The sequence below is a fragment of the Tiliqua scincoides genome, chromosome 7 (assembly GCF_035046505.1).
Source record: "Tiliqua scincoides isolate rTilSci1 chromosome 7, rTilSci1.hap2, whole genome shotgun sequence".
NCBI classification, from domain to species: Eukaryota; Metazoa; Chordata; class Lepidosauria; order Squamata; family Scincidae; genus Tiliqua; species Tiliqua scincoides.
Window position 1 is genome coordinate 75,557,941 of NC_089827.1, and position 26,544 is coordinate 75,584,484.

General features: G+C 39.6%; 1 protein-coding gene across 2 annotated transcripts in view; it reads right to left on the bottom strand.

The window, feature by feature from the left end:
- Positions 1 to 26,544, bottom strand: part of CNOT2 (CCR4-NOT transcription complex subunit 2) — a 64,752-nt gene that overhangs the window by 37,068 nt on the left and 1,140 nt on the right. Inside the window, exon 2 of one of the 2 annotated variants that reach the window (XM_066633271.1) lies at positions 1,617 to 1,686. The exons of the other annotated variant lie outside the window; for it this stretch is intronic. The gene's annotated coding sequence lies outside the window, so the exon portion shown is untranslated. The remainder of the gene's footprint in view (positions 1 to 1,616; positions 1,687 to 26,544) is intronic. 2 annotated transcript variants of the gene reach the window in all.

Genomic DNA, 26,544 nt, shown 5'->3' on the forward strand with positions numbered 1-26,544 from the left:
CACTGAGCTAAGCATTCCATGAAGCTAAGGCCCTGAAACAATGGTGGTGACATAAAAAGCAAAACCACACCTTGGTTGAGGAGGCACATATGGAAATAAGAGTTTGCTTCAACCAAAAGAAACCCAAACTGTTCACAATTTTCAGCGTCAAGACGTTCCTTAAAGTGGAATAATTTTTTCCATAATACTAGACAGTTGAACCAATCTGAAGCAGCACAGAGCAACCAGGACTAAATATGCAAAGCCCTTTCAAAAACATCCTGCCAGTCTGCAATTTGGTAGGGAATGAAGAGATTGAATGCAGTTCCCCAATACCCTATCAAACAGCTGAGCAGTAGAATCATAACCTTTTAAAAAATGGATCAGCGAGGAAATCTGAGCATGCAGTTGTCCATCCAGCAGATGACACACATACATAAGCCTACTTCAGCAGGCTTGAAACCCAAAATATAGAACAAGGTGAGTGAAATTACTGGGGTATTAATAAGAATAAGAATACTTATGATTTTTTATATTTCATATAGCAATTCAACAAAGCAACACCATTCCTTGTGAATAATGTTTGACATATTCCAAAATCATAAGTGCAATTGGCATTATTCTGAACTGCCTATACAAAGAAACTAATTATCATTAAAAATCTTTGTGCTGCTGTTTTAATTTTTTGGTCTTTATAAAAAAAATATTTTAATGACATAGTAAAATAAAGCTAGTCTTAGAATGTTTAGTTAATCAGAATTTGGTAAGAGAAAGTTTAGTATGTTTAACAACTTAAAGGATTTATACCCCACCTTTTGACAAACCACCCTCAAAATGGCTTACAATGAATTGCACTAATAATTCAAAATGCACACAAAGCCCATATGCAACATAGCAGCCCTTAGCTCTCTGGTCAATGGCCAAGACCAGAAGGTCTTTCTGTTGCTTCTGATGGTGTGAGCAACTTATAGTTGGAAGTGAACGTTATTTTCTGGCAGGGATGGAGGAAGCACGCAAATGACTAAGAATAAGCTAGTTACTCCCATTCCACAATATTCTTCCTGGGAGATACAGGGTGCAACCTCCCAATGACCCTTAAACCTTTGGATGATGACAGAGACCAGAAAATGCTTCCCTTTGCTTCTGCTACCTATATACTTATATCGCAGTAAATAGTCCAATGCGCCCCAAAGGCAGCTTACATATGCTTGACAACAAAACTATTAAAAATATTTAACCACAATTACAATTTTTAAAATAGCCAAGATCAACTAAAATTGCAAGTCAACCACACAGCGACAGACTATTACCTGCTTGCTTTTAAAAATGTGTTGTAAGAACCACTGCCTTATACAAAACTAGAAGAAATATTCCCATTGAGCATGTCCTCCCCACCCCACTCCCAATATTTTATATTTATTAATAGGGAAAACACTGATCTCTTACACACACCCCTGAATACCCCTATACTTTAACAAATTGCAAAGTCACAAAAACACCTACAAATGAAATGTCATTTTTCATCCCAGACTTGGTCAAATATTTAGCATGAAAATACTTCATTTTATCATCTATATACAATAATTTAAGAATTTTCCTAGAGAAACCTAACACACACTAGAAAAATATCTACCTACCTAAAAACTGTACTTTTGCCCATTAAATTTTTTGTGTCTGTTGAAGCAAGCAAGCTTTGATGGACACTTCCTGTAAATGAAGTAGATTTAAGTTAATAGTAGCTCTGTGAATTGACAATATCAGCAAATACAATAGGTTTAACTTCTGCTATAAAACAAAAAACTGCAGTAAAGTCAAAAAATTCAAAACAGGTTACTTATAGAAGCTTTGAAAGGGTCTTAAACATTATGGTTATAACTATTTTGAAAATAAAAATTAAATTTGGTAAAATAGTAACATGGGCATAGATAATTTTTAAAACAAATTATACTGCCAGTGAGTCTGTTTTACAGGGTTTAAAAAGGTTATTCAAAATTAGTCATCTGTTTTCTACCTAATAACTATTTATTTGCGGGTATGTTTTAAACAAATGAAGACATTATTTGAGATATAAGAATTGCACTGATGGATCAGACCAAGAGTCCATGATAGTATCTCCAACGGTATCTAGACCAGGGGTGCTCAATAGGTGGATCGCGATCTACCGGTAGATCGCGAGGCAAAATGAGTAGATCGCAGAGCCCTGTCTCTCCAAACTGTTAATGTCAGTTTCGTCTAGTGACTAGACGAAACTGACATATTTAGCTGACACTAAACTGACACTGAAACTGACACTTTAGCTGCTCTTCAGGCATGCAGCAACAAAACTGACGAAACTGACTAGACTCCAGCAGGGGCTCCATACATTAAAGGGGGTGTCTGTCAGACGCTTCCTTCCCCCCTGGTAGATCTCCGGGCCTTGCTGGGTTTCAAAGTAGCTCTCAAGCCAAAAAAGTGTGAGCACCCCTGATCTAGACAAAAGCCATTAGGAAGCTCCAAAACAGGGCATGATGAGATTGTATTCTCCCCGTTTGTTGGTATTGCCCCTGGATTTCATTTTCCACTGTAAGTAATAATCCAAGGACTAGTTTCACATGGGCCCATTTCCTGATGTATTAAAAAAAAAAAAGGTAGCTGGCAGAAGTCAGCCATTGAAATTGCTATTGCCTGCCAAGGCATGGCAAAAAATGTTTACAAAAATTGAAGAGGCTGGCACCAGTCACTTGTCAATACACAATTCAAGGTGTTCAAAAGCCAAGATGAATTTAGCTGCATTATATTTTTGATTATTACAGATAGTTCTATACCTCTTTTCAACAAAACAGTTCTCAAAGGTCTCACAATCTAAAAAAGACCTGAGATACCAGCAGTTACTGGGAAAAGACATTACATTGGGATGAATAGAAATAATTGCTCTTCTCTTGCTAATGATAAGAGAAACACTACTTTAAAAGGTGCCTCTTTGCCCAGTAGGGTGTGAGAAGCGGGGATAAGAATTGCCAACGTATAGCACTAGCACTCTAGCTTCACATGGTCCTGGGGGAAATTGTTGCTGGGTGCCAAGACTGCATATGACTGGACTGACACATAGGGGAGAAAAGTTCGATTAATCCTTGTAAAGATCATCAGCACAAGCACAAGCTTTTCAGCAGCAATCACAAGTGGGTGAGTACTTTTGAAAGTTTGTGCCATTGCTAATCTGGTAGCAAGGAATTCCATGCTCCAAGAAAAACACAACTTCCTTTCGTTTACAGTGAAGCGACTGGTGATGTTTCACTGGATGACCTGCAGTCATGTTTTGAGAATACATCTCTTTTCATTCTCCCCACATGTTCCAAGGTTTACACATCTCTAACTCTTTGCCACCCTCTTCATCACCAACACTGAAAGCCTTGTATCACAAGGAATCGTCTCCAACTCATGCATAATTTTAATTGCCCTTGTCCAGCTCCATTGTACTATTATTGAGACAGGGTGACCAGAACAGTACAGAAAATTCTTAAGATGGGTCCATAATGGATTTATGGCATTACGGTGCTTGCCAGTTTATGTCTACTAAATAAAATAAATTCACTGTTTTACAGCTGCAGCATATGAAAAACACCCACTGAGCTTTCTATCATAAACTGAATATCTTATTCCTGGGTAGTCAATATCAGTACTCAGGAAACTGGCCACTTGATTTTCCACCCCAACTTTGACGTTTAAGTTATACTGAGTTCACACCAATACAGATACCCAGGGGCATATCTTCATTCTAGCCTGAATAATGTCTTCCATTTGTTTATCTGGGACAAAATTAAACTCCTGTAAGTCCGTTTGCTACTAGGACCCAACTCTGGCCCATATGCCAAAGCTATGGTAACCAGTGAAACTACAACCTTGCAAAGACTTGCCTCTATAGCACATAAGATACTTTAAGATTAATTTGTATAAACACCCTATCCATAGGTTTGCATGCAATTCTTAGTACAGTACTGGTACAACCTGTAATAGATGAAGGTTATTGCAAGAGAATTTTCCCCTACTTCTAGAGGCCAATATGATAGTGTTAACTCTGCCATGATTTCTTCATATGGGATTCTGAGGTAGCCAGCACTACTAGCGCAACTATAAGAGGAGAAAAAATTAGGGCTGCGGTGTCAAACTCATTTCATAGAGTAGACCGAAGAGCCTTCATGATGCCTGTTAATGATGATGTCATCAGGCAGGAAGTGATGTCATTAAACAGGTCATAATCAGAAATAAGCACTTTTTCTCACTTAGAAACTCATTAGCTGCAAATGACAGAAGAGAAAATGTGCAAATCTTGATCATATTTCATGACATGCAGACCACCCTTTCAGCAGTGCCACCTCAGTACTGCTCAGCAGCTGAGAGCTCGAGGGCCAGATGAAAAGATTCAGTAAGCTGCATCCAGCCCCCAGGCTTTATGTTTGACACCAGAATTAGGGTCTCTTCAAAATGTTGACAAGTAGAGAGCTACTACTCTACTACTATTCTATTGATTTATAGAATCCTTAGAGAGCAAAAGTGTTCAAAAGGCCTGAGAGTAGTAGGCAAGCACATGACTTGCATATACTATACCTATAACCGAAAAGGTATAAAAGTATATTCTCTACCACCTAGGAGGCATACCAGGTCAATGCTCACATTCTATAAGAGACTGTTTCTTTGATGCAGGTGCTCCATGAACCATTTTAAATGCATTCACACTGTCAAGGGGTATTTGAATATAAGTATATTCTAAATCAGGGGTGTCCAAAGTTTTTGGCAGGAGGGCCACATCGTCTCTCTGACACTGTGTCAGGGGCCGAGGGAAAAAAAGAATTAATTTACATTTAAAATTTGAATAAATTTACATAAGTTTACATAAATGAATTTATTAAAGATGAACTTATATGAATGAATGAAGGTCTTGCAATAGCTCAAGGCCTATAAAAGGCCTTGCACAAAGCAAGGCTTGCCTTTCCTTTGCTGCCACTGCTGCATCACAGATGTGAAACAGCAAGCAATAGAGGGAGCCCTCATACCACAGCTCATGCGAAAGGCTGAACAGTTGGCCGTCATGCTGAGAGCAGTAGCATCGGGCCAGTGTGGGCTCCAACAAATCTCAGGAGGGCCAGAGGCTCATTGGAGACTGGGGGCTCCCTGAGGGCCGCATTGAGAGGCCTCGAGGGCCGCAAGTGGCCCCCGGGCCGGGGTTTGGGCACCCCTGTTCTAAATGGTAATCTTTTTTTCTTCATCTCCCTTGATTCCTCAACCTATACACATCCACTAAATAATCCCAATACACTATGAACACCACCATCAGAGACTTTTGGCAAGCCTTTTGCTGCTACTATTCAAACACACAGAAAATCAGTGAATAGGAGCAGTTGTTCCATGAGCCTCCCATCCCCCCAGGCCAGTGCCTTCCTCCCCAAAATAATCCAAGTGTCTGAAATACATACAATGTGAGGGAATTGCCACTTTCTCCCACACAGAGAGAGACAGAGAACTCTCTGACTCAGTACAGTTGCCACAGGGCTGAGTCTTCTTTTATGATAAGCAAATGACCCAGATTCACATCCTTTAATCTGTTATTTTCTAACAATATGCAGAAGGCACAATGCAGCACAGTCAGCCCAGGCATATGTAATTCAAGATTGCAGAGAAGAGGCCACAAACCAGTGTACAGTAAGACATATTTAAATCTAACAGAAATAAATGAGATTTGCATCCCCTTCCTATGCAAGCCCCACTGACTTTAGCGGCATAAATTCCCAGGTGGTTTTGCATAGAATTGCAGCCTCAGCAGTACTTAGGAAATCGTATAGAAATGAATTGAAGGACCTCCAAACCAAAAAACAGTGTAGTCTGCAATCCAATCCACTTGATTTCATCAATGAGATGAAAAAAGGTTTTATTCTTTTTTAAAGACCAAGGACAGCTGAGCTCTCAATCTCTTCCTTCTATAAGACCCATATGAGGGCGGGTTCCCTCTCACCACAACAATGTGTAAGATACATGCAAGGACCTCCCTCAGTAGCTAAGTGACATTAAAAGCAACAACTCCATCCAAGAATCACAAGCATTACAGCAGAACAACAAAAGTCAAAGAATATCCAGGTTTCCACATTTTGTACCCTCTCTCAGGCTGATGCCAAGGCAAACAACAACCACAAACAGTCAATACATTATAGTATAATTATTAGAAAAGGAGGAGATGGGAAATGTACTCGTTTAGTAGCATCTTCATTCCCAGGCAGGAAGGGGAAGAAGCAAAATTCACTGGCATCTATAAACATGTTCCCCCAGCAATGCTTTTCCAGCATCCCAAACTCACAAGGGAAGCAGTGCATGGTGAGCAACAGCAACCAGCAGCCGACTATGGGATGTGTGACAGTCCAAAGAGACAGTGTAAACAAGAGAATTCTCCATGATTCACACAGAGTCATAAAACTATGCATGTAAAATACTTGACTTCAACTGCGTTATAGTCATTACAGTTGTACTTTTAAATTATAAAAGTATTAATTGGTGGTTTTTAACAACACTTTATATTTTGTGAAATACACTGAAGGACTTTTTAACCCAGGGGCAAAAAATAGGGTCTAAAGGGCTACTCAGTGCTTGAAAGGAAAAAAAAATCTACACTTTTATGCAAGTCTTCTGCAACTCAGCACTCCAGGTGTTCTTCAACTATGAAGTCTGAACTGCCATGCAGTATTTCAGGGTCTTCACTCCTGATTTAGTAAACAACAACAACTGGTACACATACTCCTATAATTTGGAGAGAGGAGTCACTTCTACCCATATTTCAATGACCAAGGTTGCAATCCTATGCACATATCTAGTACTGCAGTATAAGAAAACAGAAATGCCTTGCACATAGGGGTCAAAGTGACCCCCCACAGTGCTCTTTAATGTTTTCATTATTCTATCTGTAGGAATGATATCACAGAGGATAATGATAATATAATATACGCCCAATTTTCACTTTTTTAAAATCACAAGTGGTCCTAGAGCCAGGCAGAATCCTCAGTATCCTTTGAAACCTGAATTTCAAAGCCTTTTTTTTTTTTAGTTACAACTTTCCTTGTGACTCAGCAAAACTGTTTCTTTCATCATAGCTGTCTGCAGAGTGTATGCTGAAAAATACCTCCAAATTCAGTTTCTGGGGTCCTATTCACTCCATTGCACTGCAAATTTTGCAAGAAACCTTAAACTTCAGCATATGGTCGAACAATGATACCTCTCAAAAAGGAATGTTTAAAAGAAATTTTTTTCTATTTATACAACAATCTCTACAAATGGTTGCTGTCAGGCATTTAAGATTTCAAAAAAATTTCTATTCCACCTTTCCTCACCAATAGGAGGTATTCAAGATATATATCATGATGGTGACATTCATAAATATCAAGGTTTCCACAATTTAGGCCAGTAGTGATGTCACACACACCAAGGGTATCACCCAGTGTAGTCACCCCCCTCTAACTATGCCACTGTCTCAAATTTATTTTTTGAAATAAATTCTAGCCTTGAGAGTACATCTCTTATTTCAAGACTGCATAAATGATGGAGACCAAAGGATTCCTGCTCCTTCAGTGACGCTACCTATCCTCTTTTGTTTCCTCTTATGCTCAACGTTGCTTTCTGGAACACTATGTCATGCTTCCTTATTTATTTCCTTCAAATTCCTTCTTAAAACCCACTTTTTCTGTTGAAGTCTTTGGCAACAAACTCTAAACCACATTACCTACTATAACTATACATGTAATGAAAACAACTGTACATGCTTCCCCATCTGCCCTGCTTTTATCCCCCTCTCTCCTCAAGTTGACTGGACAGACCTAATTTTTCACTCTTACTTACACAAGGTCCACAGTCATGTATATTATATAAATACAGGGCATCTCAAAAAATATACACTCATTTTAATGAGCTCTAATTCATACATACTTCATTGTATAAAAACTGCAACATGACACTGTGTATGTATCCTTGGAATTAAGTCAACACTATGTTGACTAAGGTTTGGTTCTAGGTAACTACACACAAAGATTACAGAAAATTATCTGGATGCACATGTGAATGCGTGTACATTCAAATGAGAACAACAGAGTACAGAAAAAAATCCCAGAGCACAGCTACCTAAGGCAGTGTTTCCCAAACTTTTGAGCACCAGGACCTACATTTTAAAATAACCTATTGTACTAGACCAGGGGTCTCCAAATCCCGGCCCAGGGGCCTGATGCAGCCCGCAGCAAGCCTCTAACTGGCCCGTGGCTAGCCTCTTGTCCCCTGAAAGCCCCTGGCCTACTTGACTGAAAATGACCTGAGCTATGTTCTGATTGCATCTGGAGGGTGTTCTGAGGGCTGGAGAGGCTGAGTGAATGAGCCCACTCATTCATTTATTCATTCATCTAAGTTCTATCTCTGATTTATTTATTTAAATTTTATATTTAAAAATTTTTCCGGCCCTCAGCACTGCACCATATATTTCATGTGGCCCTCTGGAGACCCCTGCCCTAGACAAAAAAAAAGAGATCTAAAAAGAAATAATATTTTATTTATTTTTAATAATAAAATATTATAAATAATACATTTGCTAGACTCTTTCTAGAAATGGGAGTTCAAGGACTGTTCCCCCAAACCTTTACAATCATTCCAGGGTACCCTGAAGGCTGGAGAGCAAGATACACAGTGAGGGACTTCTAGGCCAGTCAAAAGGCTGAAACTGTGTTCACACGTGATCTATGGTACACCAATTACTAGTGAAAATTGGAAAATGTGACATTTTAATTTGAGGGTATGAAAATTACCTCATAACACAGAATTCCAGCCAACAATTTCTTCTGCAAACTGGGCAAGGGTGTTTGCAAAATTGTTGCAAACACTATAAAATAGAATCACTAATTTTTTAATCTTTCAAAAACTTGTTGCGACCCACCAAAAATCAGCTCACATCCCATTGGTGGGGTCCCGACCCACAGTTTGGGAAACACTGACCTAGGGCATTTAACACTGGAACTTAATCATCTGAAACTTTTCATTCCAGTATAAGACTTCTGTGTAAAACATGAACTATTCTTCCCAAACTGAAGCATATGCAACTAACATTTTCGCAAGGTATAACCCACTGGCAAACCTCTGCCTATAAACTCTAGAGGCTTAAAGATGAGAAGGGAGAAAAACACAAAAAAGCTATCAGCGACTGTAGAATCACTATATACATGGCTTCTTTTCCAAAAGTGACCTGCGTGATCTAACATTAGTATTTGTACTTGAAAACTAATTATCTATTTAAATTGCTCCCAGTTAGGGAATTCCAGCACCCTGCTGTGCCCAAAACTGTAGATAACAGAATGTAGATCATTCAACTAAGTCCATTTAAGGCCATAAGCACGTAATGAGCCCTGCTGAACTAGGCCACGGATCTATCTTGACCAGCATGTTGTTTCCCCACAGTGGCAAGGCAGATGCCTCTGGTAAGCTCAGAACCAGGACAAGACCATCACAACCCTCCCCTGATTAATGCAGAAGATTACATTGAAGACTGGGGATAAGATGACAACCATTAATAGCCAGCTGGGAAAGGCCAGGGCCATGCACCAAGCAGCTGCAACACTTGCATCTCTTCATTCTCATTCATATCAACATGGCAAAATACAAAATATAAAGATGTGGCTGGCATGAGCAAAGGAGTGGGCTGGAAATCTCTCACAAATCATGCATCTACATGCACGCAGTTACATGTGCACAGAAATCCACCAACTTTTCACCTATATGGTCCTTTTCTTGAAAGTGTTTCAGACACAGTTACAGCACACAACACGGCAAAATATTGCTTGTCATGCAGCTGATGCTAAAGGAGCATGAGAGTTTGACAACTCTTAACTATGTTATGCGGGGCCAGCTGGAAGCAACAACAAAAAGGAACTAACAAGCATTTCGTATATTTGAAACTGAAAAATGAACTCACCTAGGAAATAGTAGTGTTTCAAAATAGTAAGTGGACCAAATGATTACACTTTTTCTTCCATCACTGACTTCCTAAATAATCAAACTGGCTTTTCATACCCAGGAAGTTAATCAGCGGGGGCAATCAACTCGAGAGAAACAACTTACTTCCGTTCCCTCCTCCACTGCCCATTTACAGAGAAACTATTGCTTCTTTGCAACATGTAAACCAAATATAAATAAAGGAGCACAACATATTCAACCCACATGCAGCACATATTAAGCATACAAATATTGTTAAAATGCAGCCCAAATTTTTAGATTATCTAGGGTGGGTTAACTGACCGTAGTGTCATTGGTTAGTCAAATACCATATGTGATCCTTAAGGAATAAATTACTTGCCTCAAATCAGCTTTCACAATGGTTAACTAATTTTTTTTTTAAAAAACTGCCTATGAGGACAAGCTTAGAATAATCAGCCTAGAAGAGAACATTTGTAGTGTGCTGTCACCTTTGCTGTCCTCTTGGCACTCAGGGAGCAGATAGAAACACTAACTGGTGAAAATTATATTGTTGCAAGTGTCCTGGCACAATGAACAATGTAATATAATATGATGGTGCCAAGAGAATGTGAGGACATCAAAATGTGTTGGAACTGTAGTTGAGACAGTGACTATAATAAACAGAGTAGGTGGTAGGTCAACTTTTCTGAATTTCTTTCCAACTGCTACAAAATCTGGACTAATCCATTTATGTCTATACTCAATTAAAGGATACATAATGTAGAAGATTTCAGAATATTTTAATTTACATTGCAGAGTGTTATGAAACAGATACACCTGACATTTTATACAATTTATCTGATGAGCAGTACATACTGTAATGTAAACCAGGGGTCTCCAAACCCTAGCCCGGGGGCCAGATGCGGCCCACGGCGAGCCTCTTGTTCCTTCAAAGCCTCTGGGCCACTTGACTGAACATGATTGGAGCTGTGCTCTGGTTGCATCTGGAGGGTGTTGTAAGGGCCAGAGAGATTGAATGAATGAGCCCATTCATTCAGTTATTCACTCATCTAAGTTCCATCTCTAATTTATTTATATAATTTTATATTTAAATTTTTTTCTGGCCCTCTGCACCGTGCCAGATATTTGATGCACCCTCTGGCCAAAAAGTTTGGAGACCCCTGATGTAAACAATAAGTTAAACTAATCTATACAGCAGAGTCTTCGGGATTCTGCAATACCATACAGCAGAACAGTTCCCAGAGAAGATTTACTCACCTAAAATTTTTCTTGCCCATTTCATTATCTGAAATGGTACAAGTGCATTATCTGAAATGGTGCAAGGTATGCCATTATCTGAAATGGCATAGTGCAATCCTATGCCGCTTTGGGCATTTATTTCAGCATGGGAAATGCAAGATATAAATCTTTTAAAAAAATATGCATGCTATCCTCAAGTAAGCATACCTAGGATTGCAGCCTGACAGCTAATGATGACACATTAAACTCCAGAGTATGCCAAACAAGAGACAGCCTTCACTGTTTTTATTCTTGTATATAAATAAGATTTAAATATAACTGTCTTATGAAGATGGAGCTATAACAGCTTAGATATCACAAGTATCTGTATATACTCATTTATTAGTTTATCTCATAGGTAAGTCAAGGGCAAGTTTTGAGGGGGGGAAAACCCAAAAGTCAAAAAGTTTCAAGTATAAAACTTAGGGATTTACAGAACTCTGTGAATTAGATAATTTTGTCTGATTTTATCCTATTGTCTCCCTGACCCAAAAGGATCTCAGGATTTCAGGGTAAAATTTAAGACTAAAATCTCTAAACAGACACAAGTATATACAGTACTTTAATAAGTTTCTTTCTTTTAAGGGAGTTAGTTAAGGTGCAATACTCTTACAACCCAATCCTAACCAAATTTCCAGTGCTGATGCAACTACAGTACAGTACTTCCTCTTACCTCAAGCAGGCCTCCATGACTGCTCCTCCACCACAAAATGTGCCTTGTTGGCACAGCTGAATTGGTGCTGGAAAGTGGTTAGGACTGGGCAGTTAATTTCTTAACCATGTTTAAAGGATCAGGATGCTAGATTGAACACTCCCCAAGATAACAGAAATGCAGTATTTGTTTGCATTCACATCAATTTACATCATATTTACATCAAGAATTAATCCAGGTAATTGAAGTTGACTCACATCTATGATTGCATTTATAACAAAACATCTCAGAGCGAGGGTTCACCAACTTTGGCTCACCTTCATAGTCAGTCATCCCCTGTGACCACTCCAAGCTCCTCTGGCACAAACAAAACATTTGAGGGGTCACTCTCTTACTTGGCATTAGGATTTGGCCTTTAAGTGCCTTCAAAGTAAAATACGAGGAGAGTTGCTCACTCATCAGACTCTGAAGGCAGAAGCAGCACATGGGATTCTTGCTGCTTTAGAGTGCCTAGAAGTCCCAGCACAAATAGGAGCACAACCATGAAAATTATTATTATTATTATTAACAGTATTTATATACCGCTTTTCAACTCAAAGTTCACAAAGCGGTTTACAGAGAAAAATCAAATAACTAAATGGCTCCCTGTCCCAAAAGGGCTCACAATCTAAAAAGATGAATACAACCATGAAAAAGAACAGTGAAGCTGCAACTGCTCCCTAGGACAAATTGAAAGTAGGTAACATGTATGAAATGTTCCACTATATGAATCATATTCAGTCCTTAACAGACTGTAAGAGGCCAAAGTATGCAAATCCAGTCATGCTGAAGGACAAAAACATTATCAGTAACTATACTGTTCCATCAACAATACTGTCCACACACTGCAGAGCAAAGTATAAGACAGGACCACTAGCAACTCTGATCTATGAAAAATTTCCTTGGTCTCAATAGCCACCCTACCTGTAAAAGCAAAGCCAAGCATTACACTGGCAGTGCACCTTCACCTAACCCCAGTGTACATTTATTGACCTTGCAGCAGGGGTTCTCAAATTTCTCAGGAGCAAAGCTTTTGAGGTAAGTATGTACAGGAGGGAGGGCAGTGATGTGATCCCCAAGTTCACGCTGCTTCTGGGAGGCAAGGGTAGTTTTTTACTGACTTATGAAGGCAGCAACCCCCAGGAGGTGCAGGGAGCCCCAAAGAGCCCTCTGCAGGTTCTCCAAGTCTGCAAATACTAAAAATAAGCAATCACAAACCACTTCCAGCTTGCGATTGCGAAACCACAAATGGTTTGTGATAGCTTATTTTTAGTATTTGGAGACCTGGGGAGCACTGCAGAGGGCTCTTTGGGGCTCCCCACACCTCCTGGAGGCTTCATATGCAAGTCTTCATATGCAAGTAATGTGATCCTGGGGATTGCTGCCTTCCCCTTCCCCTGTCTCATTAGGGGCCAGAAGCTGGACTCTTGTGTTGTGATCCCCCAGTTTGAGAACCTCAGCCTTCCAGGATTGCTATAAGGATTACAATAAGATAATACACATAAAGCACTTCAAACACTGAAAAGTTTCAAAAATGCTAAGTATCATCCTATCATCAAACTAACATTCCACCTCAAACACTCTGGCTACAAAACTATCCCATTTTACCATCATTAGTCTGGGTCTGATCACTATGTATGAATAACATGTTTTGCTCTTGTTTTTTTTTCCTCTAGAAAAGTTCGACATGGGCAGAAATGAATAGATTTAGTTTAAACATGTGTTCTAAGAACTGATACAGTGGTAAGCTTTGCTTTCACTCAAACCTATATGACTGAAACAGACTAAGGAAAGGACTAAGCTGTAGCTTATGCTTGAAAAGAAACAAAAATATTATCACTCAATGGTGTGCTCCCATCACCAAAACACACATGTATTCAAGCATTAAGAAACTATTTAGAGAAAAAACATCTTGAAAACGTAAGCCTTGGTAATCTTTCATACCTATTATATGCGTTTTTCCCATTGAAACTGTACTTCTGAAACTCACTTTCCCCACAAGAAGGTGAATTTGTGTTAAATGAAATTCTAACAGTTGCACCCACACACAGAGCAAACAAAAACTTGAATTTTAAGAGTTACCACTCACTAGGCAAGCACAGGTGCTACACCAACAAAAATATTGCAAATGAATTATTTGAGGTAGTACCTCAAATCATATGAAGGCAAAACCTGGTGATGTGCAACGTGAAGTACAGTATCTGGATAAAAACAATGGTGACTCACAAGAAAAGCAGAAATCAAAACATTTCATTTTGGCTGGCTTCAGCAGCGACCCAAAATTTTTATTATCAAGGGTACTGCTATCTGAGGAAGGAATGGGGTCTTCTTCACTGATGTCACACCAAGCTTTGGAGGCACTCTGAATGCCTCCAAGTTCCAACAAGACTTTGTGGGCAAGTCCCACCCTCTGAGTCTGAGATGGGAAAAGAATACAAGGAGGGGCTCATTCCTATCACTAAGCCTCAGAATCCAGCAACATGTCTCACTGTTTTTCAGGCCTTGCCAAAATCTGAGTGAGATCTAGGAAATTCCCTGCCCTTCTTCAGACCTCTCAAAAGAGCAAGGAACCTAACTAGATTGAATAATGTTTCTCAACCTGTGGGTCGGGACCCACCAGATGGGTCGCAAGCCAATTTCAGGTGGGTCCCCATTCGTTTCAATATTTTATTTTTCATAGATTAGACTTGATGCTACCATGGTATGTGACTGCATTTGGAGAAATGTTACAGATCTATACTTTTAACAAGCTACTATATATATTCTTTTAACAATTATAGTAAATGGAACTTACTCCTGGGTAAGTGTGGGTAGGATTGCATCCTAGGATTGTTAAAAAAATTTCCTGCTTGATAATGTCACTTCCTGTCAAGATATCACTTCCAGTGGGTCCTGACAGATTCTCATTCTAAAAAGTGAGTCCCGGTGTAAAATGTGTGAGAACCACTGAGATAGAATTTTTAAGTTGCACTCACTAATGACACATGCTTTTATAAACCCCATGGTTTCGTATTTTTCAAATGAGGAAGCAAGACAAATATTCAACATAAATTTCCAACTACATATGCATTTGAGTTGACCCCTTCGTGACTTCATGCAAGTTTATCAAATAAATTAACAGTCGTATGCTATCATAGATTTTTGAAATGTAAGAAATGATCTGTTTAGTGCTGACTATTCTAAAACAAGATTTTCTATGCCAAACACTGTGTAGAATGAAGAAAGAACTCCAATCATTCTTCTAAAAAAAAAAAAAATCTATTCTACACAGTTAGCAGGCAAAATTTGAAGAAGTATGACTAAACACTTGAAAAGCCGGTCTCAAATAGGTGCAATCCTACTTCCTGGGAAGTCTGGCACTTTGAAATCGGTGAGACTTACTTATATGTAAACATGCTTAAACTGGGTTGTCAGAATTAGGTTAAAGATATTTTAAAAATGGTATATAACCTTTAAATTGCATAAGAACATAAGAGCCCTGCTGGATCAGGCCAAAGGCCCATCTAGTCCAGCTTCCTGCATCTCACAGTGGCCCACCAGATGCCTCTGGGAGCACACAAGACAACAAGAGACCTACTTTCTGGTGCCCTCCCTTGCATCGGGCATTCTGAGATAGCCAGCAAAATTAAGTGTACTATGATCAAAATGATGGGCCCAATCCTATCCAACTTTCCAGCTCTGGTGTAGCCATAATGCAGTCCCATGGTAAGGGAACACGTTTCCATACCTTGAGAAGGCCCCAGTGACTGCCCCTCCACCAAAGGATGCAGTGCACACCCCACTGGCACATCTGCACCAGCACTGAAAAATCGGATAGGATTAGGCTCTACGTTGGCTACCTAAAGACATTTACTACATAAGCTTCATTATACTCCACTGTTGTGCTATAATGATTTTACAACAACAAGCATCAGTAAGCAATAGGCTGCTCTAATACATGCTGTGACGAAAAGTTTCTCTTATGTAAGATTTAAAATGTTCATTATGCTGATATTAGGCACATTTAATGAACATAAGGGTAACAGTTAACTGCATTCCTAATACTTTAACGAGTTAGAAGATTTAAAATATTTTCCTGGTTAGATCCATACTGTATCTACCTCATGCTGTATGTTAGAAAAATAACTTGCACACCATTTTCAACTGCATCAAAAGGCAGTATATACACAAAGTTTAAACTTTATTTGTGTCCTTAGGCACCATAAACTAAGAAAAATAGAAACTGGAACAAATGAATCATGAAGTTATGGATGCAAAACAAGATCCGGGAAAAATTCTTTCTACAAGAACATGGGAAGAGCATTAATACCAGCAGTCAAACTATTTTGGCTAAGATGAAACCAATATTCCTAAGTAAAACTACAAACCTAACCCTAAACAGCACTACATATGGTTGTCTGAATTTGTGCAGAAGTTAGAAAGATGAAATCAGTTTTATTTCAGATAAGGATATTGATTAAAAACCAAAGCTTCTATACCAATACATAACCAAAAATTGAATATGTGTGACAAATTCATGTACAAGAGGGGGAGAACTCCACCTCACAGTTTGCTTCTTAAAGTACAATAAGCTAATATTGTAGTGACACTATTTTCCTCTCTCAATGGTTTAAGCAGTGGTTCCCAAACTTTTTATCATCGGGAACCACTTTTTAAAATGACACTTTATTGCAGCTCTTCCCAAACCCTCCTGGATTGTGACACCCTTCGTGCTGCAGACGCAGCACTCGGAAACCAGAAGTGAGTGGTATTAACGTGAAACGCATCACGCAATGACATCCCTGCCAGCTACTTCTGGGTTCAGTGACCAGAAGTGATTCTACTAACAATGATAAGAGGGTTATTGCAGGCGGGAGGGCCTTTTCAAGTGCACAAAAACTATGCATAGCAGCTCTGCCCACCATGCCAAGACTCCAACTACTATTTGCAGGGTTGTGTTGCATTCCCGCTGCTGGCAAGTGCCTCGCAACACTCCAGGGTGTTGCAGCACACACTTTGGGAATCTCTGTTCTGTTGGGACTCACCTAGCTTTATGAGACTAAAAAAAGGATTCACTTTACCAGCTGCTCCAGTCTCGGTCAGGGAGGGGTGTCTTCTGGAGCATTTGTTGTGCTTGGCATTCATTGAATTGGGATCATTCTGGCTGCGTTACATTCCCCTCGGCCTGCCCTTTGAAGTGGACAAGGAAACTTTGCTTACTCTTAAACACGCATGTGTTGCTCAATTTCAGATTCCATAGGGCTCAATACATTTCCTCATCAGCTACCAGCCTTATCAGTTTCATGGCAAAAACTGGGTCACAATTCACAGTTTGAGAACCTCTGGTCTAAAATGTTGGTGCTGATTGTTTACTGATGTTTTGCTTAGTTTTCCTCACTGCTGATAGAAATATTCAGTATAGGTCTTCTAAAACTCTGAGCAGCATACTGCTTTCTGCATTCTGCTGAAATAGGGGCACACTTCTGCCAAAAGAGCTACAATAATTGTTGCAACCAAGTTGGGGTTGCAATCTGATATACACTTACCAGAGAGTAAGCTCCACTGAACACAATGGGTTGGGTCTAAAAGGTGCCCTTCTGCAAGAGGCTTTAACACCCATAGAAGAGCAGATTTAAAGTTAAGTTGATGTCTGGGAAAACACAAGAAATCCAAACCAACAAATGCTTTCACACAAGTAGTACTTTAATTCTCCGCTGGGGGCTTAACCTCAAGAATGGTTGTGGAGCTTGTTTGCCTCCAAGTACTTTTTGGCACCTCAATGGGCAGCAGCAGTTTCAACAGAGTTTAACCTGTTGATAGCAATGGTGGAACAATTTCCTGGTGCATTACAAGGTGAAAAAACTGGCAACTGGCAGGAGCAGGCTGTTGGAGAAGGTGTCAGTGCTTGAAGCTCTGCTGAAGCCAACACTGCCCACAGAAATGTGATTTTAAATATTTGTAATTAAGGAAAATTTGTACCATACTTTGTGCAGAATGTAGCTTGCAACAAAACTCCTACTGCAAGCATAACTTGGATATAAACCAATGGGACTTACTTTTGGGAAAACAGTGCATTGGATTGTACTGCATAGCTAGCAGAGAGGGGAACATTTTCAAGGTAGGCGTACTTAATGATGCCTGACTAACTCTGTCTTATTCAATGAATATTGTCTTGTTCGTAGTCAATGAAGAGTTATACAGGTTGAGACTAATTATTCGCGTGGGTTCCGTTCCAAGCACTCAACGTGGATTTAAAAAAACGCACTATAGCAAATCAATTTTAAAAAGTTTCTTTGCTCCAGTGATTGAAAAACAGCCTTGCTGACCTTTTGACTCTAAGATAAGAGTCATTAAGAAGACAATCCATCAGCACTTCACTCAGCTCCTCCCTTCATCAATGCAAAATGATCACCTTTCTTTCATGTGCTGGGGGAAGGGAGGGGTCTGCAGGAGAGAGAAGGATTGATGGATTGTTAGCCTGCGCCCCCCTCTCTCATTAAGGAGGCTGCTGTTAAAGGACTGTTCAGTTTTTAAAACTGATTTTAAAGAGATGCATTTTTCCCCTTCTCCAGGGATCAGTACATTCTTCCTCATTTGCAGGGGCCATTCATGTTGAGTCAAATCCGTGTATAAAAAATCCATGTATAAATAGGCTGGACCTGTATTGAAAAGATTACAGTGCCCGTTTTTAAAAACAATAGCCTAACTCTTTAATAGTCATCCAATGGATGGATTTTTAAGAACTCTGCAGAAGCCACTAAGGGGCTGGATGAAGAAAGCACGGGGAATGAACACCAAGGGAGGGGGATGGGACGCATGAACAAAAAGAAACAAGGAGAAACAATGGGGAATTAAGGGCAACACTTGGGAATGGAGTGGATCTTACAGTGTGCTTGCAGAGCTCTTGGGTTCTTAAGGAGCACACTGAGAAATGCTGTAATAGGGCATTTCTTCAGGCATCTTACAGTTGTAGCATATGGTTGCTAAGGCAGCTGTTCCCAATCTTATTGGCACCATGACCCATTTCATCCACCACAGTGGATTACGACACTACTGGTGGTGCCAGGCAGGCCTCTTCTGATCATGCCAGGCTGGTAACCCACTCTACTAGTCCCTGCAGGCCTCAGAATGGCCCACAGGAGCCTCATAAAACCACTTCCAGTTTTCATAGCCAAACTGGAAGTTGTTCCCAAAAATCGGACGTGGCTTTTGGGGGCTTCTGCACGCCATTCTAAGGCCCGTGAAGGCCAGTAGAGTGGGACACCAGACCAGCACAACCGGGAAGAAGCCTTTGGAGCCACCCAATGGCTCCTATTTGGAACCATTTGGACACAAGGGCAGGTGGGAGGGTCCAGCCCACAACCCACCTCATATGGGCTCGTGACCCATCAGTAGCTTGCAACCCACTATTTGGGAAACGCTGTACTAAAGCATCACACATACTTTTATGACAACTGGAATTAAAGATTAAGATTACAAAGACAGGGAGCTTGGGGGGACCCCTCCCCCCACCAACACGTGTAAGGAATTGTGATATCCCTATTTCTATGCCTAGCTTTTATTAAGCAAGAAAATTTAACAGTGGTTAGTACTGAAAAATTCTACACTTGCTTATTAACAATCGTACAAACACTCTTGCAGCTGATTAATATAAGAAATCTTGCAAAATCAACAGGTCTAACATGCTCCATTCTGAAAAGCTTTCAGAACTGCAGCAAAAAGACAACAGAAATACAAACCCTTACGTTCTGCACATGCAGAGCACAGAATAAAGACATAAATTATATTTCCTTATGTACGTTCCTTATGTATGTTCCTAGGTAGCTGCATTATATAGCTTATTAAAAACAGGAGATGAAGTAAACAATGGATAACTAGACAGAAAAAGTAACACAAAAGAATTATGCCCCTAGCCATTTTGTCAACAGAAGTTTTGCAGAACACAATTCCCAACAGCCAGAGTAACGCTATGTCTCTTAAAACGCTGCATTGAGGGAAACCCTCTTTGATGTTACTTTGATGTTTGCATAGTAAATTCATTTATATAATGAACTTTAACCAAAAAAAAGTTTCATTTGGTATGGGCCTCAAGGTTTTGGAATGCTTTGAAAGAGTTTGGCCTCCATGTTTTACAAGTAAAACAGAAGCACAAACATTTTCTTGATGTCATAGAAGGGTGGTATAAAAATGTGGAAAATAAACAGTAAATTAACCAGTACTTATAATTAGGCAGTGTATAGATTATCAAATGACACCGTTTCAAATATTTTACTTTTGGATTACAGAAGATAAGGGCTTTGTTTTTGCTCCACAGCATGTAAAATAAGTCTTGACTTGCTTCCCTCCAAATCTGAGTTTTCATGTTCTTGCAGTAGATTGTAGATTTTGGAAGCTACTCTACTTTGGTTAGTGGCAATTGTTAGAAGTGCAGGGGTAGGCTGGAGCTGCCCCTTTCTGTAGTAATTGGGGGCTTGGCGGACAGGCGCCTAAATTTATTTTATTACCTAAAAACAACATAAAACAAACCAGGGTGGATCCCAATGTACCTCTGAGCTTGCAGAACTCCTCCTTTAAGAGCTGCATTTATAGAAAGCAGCCTTCCACAAGTAGAAGACTTCCTTGAGCAAGGGCAAATTTTGTGAGTGCAGTGGTAAGTTGAGAGCCAACTCACAATGTGTAACAGCTAGCTGACAAAACTGTACAGGATTTACCAATGACTAAATGCCTTCATTTTATTAAAATAACAATAAATATACCCAGAGTTTGAGACAGAGATGCAACCCACTGCACCTCTAAAGTACCTAAATATAAAATTAATGTTTGACATTTGGAAAAACAGGGAGAAAAATAAGTTGAATATAGAAATGGTCAACACTGCAACAAACAAAATGCAGGTTGTATTTTCTGGACTTAGAAACTGTATGTAGATAGCATCTGCTTCCAGCAGAGGAAAGGCAGGGTAGAAATATTTAAAAAATAAATAAATAAACTGGCAAAACACACAACAACAGTGCAATTAAGTAGTAGAAATAAATTTGGATATTCAGCTACACTTTTATAATACTACTGAAGATACTGATTTCTTACTAAACATCAAGTGTTACTGTAACATAAATAAATAAAATCAGTTGTCTGCATTTATACCCTGCCCTACCTCAGTAAATACTACACCAATGAAAGTAATAGTAAAGTATAGCTCAAGTTTATTTCTCTAATCAGCATCTGCACAATTCACAGCAGCAAATTCTGAACTTTATTTTTGAACTTCATGGTCTTAGAAAATGAAATACTGGCAAGAACAGAAACAAGTATTTTTCCATTCTTCTCTTATTTTAAGTTGTTTCCGATTTGGTGCATTTTCCAGCTTTTATCAGTTTCTTTCAGCTATGAAACTGAAGAAAGAAAGAAGCAAGGCCTGTTTTATAAAGGCCTTCCCACCACACTGCAGGTAAAATATGCTCAGCAGACTCCCAAAATGTACTTCTACACCAAACTCCCAAAGATCTTTGGTACTCTGCAACACATGAAAATAATTTTCCAAAAGCAAGTTCTAAGAATGTTACTTGTTTATTTATCCAGTCAAATGTAGTAGCAGTGCTATCATCCCTAGCATTTCGCTACTGCTTTTGATTCTTGGAACCAAATATTTGCAGCAATGTGAATGTAACAATATTATTTCAAACAGTACCTTCAGAGACACTGCACAAGCTTCCTTCTGCCCCCACTTTTCCATTCCAGGCCTCAGATAAAAAGGGAGGGAATGCCTCTAAATTATTCAGTTTGCCACCACACACCTCTGAAAAATCTACTATTTATCCAGGAGTTAATATTCAAAAATCACACTATCAGGGCAGCTACCGCTTGTGTTTGTGAGAGCTCTGCACAGAGCTCTCCATTACTCTGAAGTAAAAGGGAGAATATCTTTCTCCCATAGAACTTGTGAGCATGGCAGATCCCTTCAAAGCTCTGGATAAGACTGCTAATCTTCAACTATGTGTAAATGTACAAATACAACTTTCAAAACTATTGGAAGAACTTAAAGCTATTATGAGGATTGCTGTGCAATGGGCTGCTTTATAAAAATGTCAATATCATCACAAACATCTGGATAACCTTATGAAATCATTTCAGCCAATGTGTTCATGACTAAAACCACAATAGGCAACTTAAAAGTTTTTTTAGTGACCACTTAAAGCACATTCTGGTGTGTACTCAAATATCCTTACTATTATATAGAGGCAGCTGGTGAATCACTAGAATTTACAATTAATCAATTCCTTCTTTGAAATTCTGGAGTTACTTCCTCATTCTCTGAAGGTATTTTGGTTAGGAAACAACTTTTATCACCTTCAGCCTTATCACATGACATCTCTAGTGTATCAAAAAGTGTACCAAGATACCTAAACAAACCAAGAAGCTCAGGCAAATTTCTGAGGACAACTTCAAAAATACACTGATGTGGTACAGTTGCAACAGGATTTCCTGCTATGTGAACAGTTCTCAGAGAGCCATGCCACAGTGCACTCCCTCATCTCCTCTTTTGTGCACAAGACTATAAAACCTTTTGCTTTTGGTCTGAAGTAATCCACAGCTTTCCATTAAGTCTGAACCTGCCCATAAATACCTCTGTGTAAGTCACAGAGGAACAACATGCAACTCCTAACATTTGATGATCACAAAAAATGCATATTTATCTCTGGGAAGTTGTAGACAATCAGTGTGACATTAGGCAAGCCAATTCCTCTCAGCCCTCCCACTCCCACCTACAAGGGGGGGGGGAAATACTGCTCACAGCAGTGGTTCCCAAATTGTGGATCAGGACACACCAGTGGGTCATGAAACTGACAAGCAGATAGCTGACAAAGAAAATGTATTGAGCCAGATGGGAAGCCAGAACACCACATGTGTTTACTCAGGAGTAGACAACCATGCCTTGGCTCTTATCAAGGCCAGGTGAAGGGAAACATAAAGCCACCAAAACGGTCCCAGTCCAGTAGGCAGTCTACCCCAGCACTGTGAAAAAGCTTAAACTTTGAATGACTGGTAAAGTGAAACTTTTTTTAGGCTCATAAAGCTAGGTGGGTTCTGAAAGAGCAGTGATTTTCAACCAGTGTGCCATGGCGCTTTGGTGTGCCATGAATTGTCCGCAGGTATGCCACAGGAGTTTGGGGAAGAGTCATTTATTAATAGGGCCATTGGGGGACGTGAGTTTCCCATCAGAAGTGCAGTGTGCCTTGTCAACTGTCAAAAAACTGATGGTGTGCCTTGAAAATTTTAGCACCTTTCAGGGTGCTATGAAATGAAAAAGGTTGAAAATTGGTACAACAGAGTGTCATTTTAAAGAGTGGGTCCTGGTGCTAAAAAGTTTGGGAGTCACTGGTTTACAGTGTTGTGGTAAGGATTACAAGATAATACCTGTGAGGAGCTCTGAATGCTCAAAAGTGCTATACAATAAATACTTATTACAGTAAAACTCCAATAACACTCTTGTCGGACATCAAAATTATCCTAGAGCACTCCCAGTTCAAGTACTCCCAGTCTCATCAGTCCCAGCTTCGCAATGGCACCACTGAGACAGACTACAGAGGCTGCTCAGGGACAACCCAAGCGTACTAGCCGTAAAGCATGTACTGTGGTGACCTCCTTTACCATACTGACAGGAACACTAGATCTGCGATCAGTGAGGGAAAGACAGTACTGCACAATAGTCCAGCATTCCTGATGATGCAGAGCCATCTAGGTCCCAGAGCTTTTGGATTACTGGAATTCTACTATATTATTTTTGATATAATTATCCAGTGTATTAGATCTCATCATAACCATTATGCGCTTATGGCTCAAGGTACCTTAAAAGCCCACTTTTAAAAAAAAAATAAAGAGAAAATTTGCTAGTGCATTATTGGTTAGAAAGTATTGCGAACTGTTTTATAAAGGAACTTAAACACAAGAAAAAAGGGGTTGTCAAAATGTGAAAAAGTATATTTATTTCGAGCCACTGAAAAACTCAGTGTTAGTGCCTTAGAGACTCTTTTTCAGATAGCCTGAATAATGTTTCATGTGCAACACATTTCCATATAAACACATATGAAGTAAGTCCCACTGACTTCAATGGGATTCACATCCAGATAAATGTGCATAAAATTGTAGCTTCAAGTAGTGATAGAATGCCAGGACACCATGGAACATGGAGGGGGGATAACTCTACTTTAGTGAGGTAAATACCATGATTTCTAAATAACACATCCATCCATGATTATTGGTTACACACTATAAAGTTCTGCATTATTAAATGTATTTAAATTACCATCATGTACTCCATTTAATTATTTCCCCATAAAATAAAAGTGTTTCACAAAATTACACCAACTTAGTATACAAGTTATGTGGCTTACCTAGGACTATGGGGGTCACATTCAAATACAACAAACCATGCTTTGTTTTTGCACCTGAACGCAGTCAGTTAATGAATGTGTCTACAAGCCACACCTGGGAAATCCTAAATTTATGGTCTCACAAAGCCCATTAAGGCCCTCGGAAGAACTCAGCTGGATAACTTTTCAGATAACCTATTTTTCATATAAGAACATTTAGAAAAATCAGATTACTAACTGCAAGTTTCTCAGCTCCTTGCAATATAAATACATACAGAGCACATATATTTTCTAACAAGATTAGGAACAGACTAGTCAAGTACCTGACTAATCACTAACCATTTTCTGCAATGTTACACTTATACATAACACTAGGCTACTCTTCTCACCATACTTAAAATGAGAATATTCACAGCACAGTTAAGTACGAGACAGACACGATCAATAACACTCTCTGACACTATAGTTAAGTAGCTACATAGAAAGTTTGTAGCTACTTACCTCTCATTCAGAAATTTTGTCCACCGATATTTAAACAGCAACAAGAACAGTGACAACATGAACTCATGGAATCCATGGAAATCTCAGCAGGAGCTAAACAATTCTTCTGATAGACAATAACATTCAATAGGCTGTTGTACAATTTTAGGCTGCAATTCAATTTTAGGCTGAATGCAGAAGACATCACTAAGGGCCCAATCCTGACCAACTTTCCAGTGCTGATGCAGCCATGCCAACGGAGCATGTGCGGCATCCTGTGGTGGTGGTGGACAGTCATGAAGGCCTCCTCAAGGTAAGGGAATGTTTGTTCCCTTACCTCAGGGCTGTGTTGTGGCTGCACTGGCACTGGAAAGTTGGACAGATTGGACCCTTAATCATACAAGAGGTTTGATGAAGGGTGCTTTGACTGCATAATTTTCAGTAATCAACTTCACATACAACTTTCACCTCGTAAAACTGCTGCTGAAAGAAAATAAATTTAAAACTGGATTTTTCTTAAACAGTGTTCCCTGAATTCTCTGCACGCATTCAAGCATCTTCAAGTCCAAATATTACATCTAAGTTCCTATTACAGAAACATTAAACTTTCACTTTTCCTCAACAGGAAATTATGGCCAGACATTTCAGTACTGGTTTGTAGGTTTGGGTCAGATTTACCATTTCTGCATATCAGCTGCTATACATATATTTTATAAAGGGACTGGGGATGAGAACTGATTTTAGCCCCTCTCCCCAAATATTTTTTACACATTTGGGATGCAATTCATGTTCAGCATAACTTCCACCATGTTTCTTGGAAAAGAAACTATAACACCAGGAATGAAACAAAACTGTAAATTCCCAATAGAAATTCCTAATACTATAAATTCCCAAAAATAACAAGCATGAACTTATTTCAGAATTTAACAGTCTGCTTCTAAACAAGTTGTGCCAAGGCCTGACAAAATCAATGGGCTTAAGCATGTCTAACTCTAAATATTTGTAGGCTACACAGCTCCCAAGCCACCAGCTACCCCTTTTCTACCCTCCTGTGAGTTTTACTTCAAGGCCTAGCCTCCAGAAGATGGTACCCTGGAATGTTGCATCACACACGTGCTACAATTATAAGAAAACACTTAATTTTTTTCTTAAAAGTAGAGGACGGTAGAAGCTGTGACACACTCACTGTGACTATAACATATAAGAACAGAAGAAGAGCCCTGCTGGATCTGGCCAAAGGCCCATCTAGCACAGCTTCCTGTATCTCACAGAGGCCCACTAGATGCTGCAGGGGGCACACATGACAATAAGATCCCTGCATCTCCCTCGCATTTGACATTCAGATGTAGCCTAAAATCAGGAGGTTGCACATACACTTCATGGTTTGTAACCCATGATGGACTTTTCCTCCAGAAATTTGTCCAAACCCATTTTAAAGGCATCCAGGTCAGACAGCATCACTACATCCTGCAGCAAGGAGTTCCACAGGCCAATGACACGCTGGGTAAAGAAATACTTTCTTCTGTCTGTCCTAACTCTCTCAGTACTCAATTCGAGAGGTTATCCCGTTGTGTGAGAGGGAAAAGAGCATCTCTTTTGGGGCACAACACACAGCATGCACAAAACTTTTGTGACACAACCTGCACAAATCTTTTGTGACACAAAACACAACCTGCACAAACCTTACATACAAAGTCATGTCTTCAAACTACTGACAAGAGACGCATAATGAAAGTCTGCTGGGATCTGCTTGCTCTCTCTGGGGGGCCGAACCATCTCAAAGCCACCAAAGCTGTGACA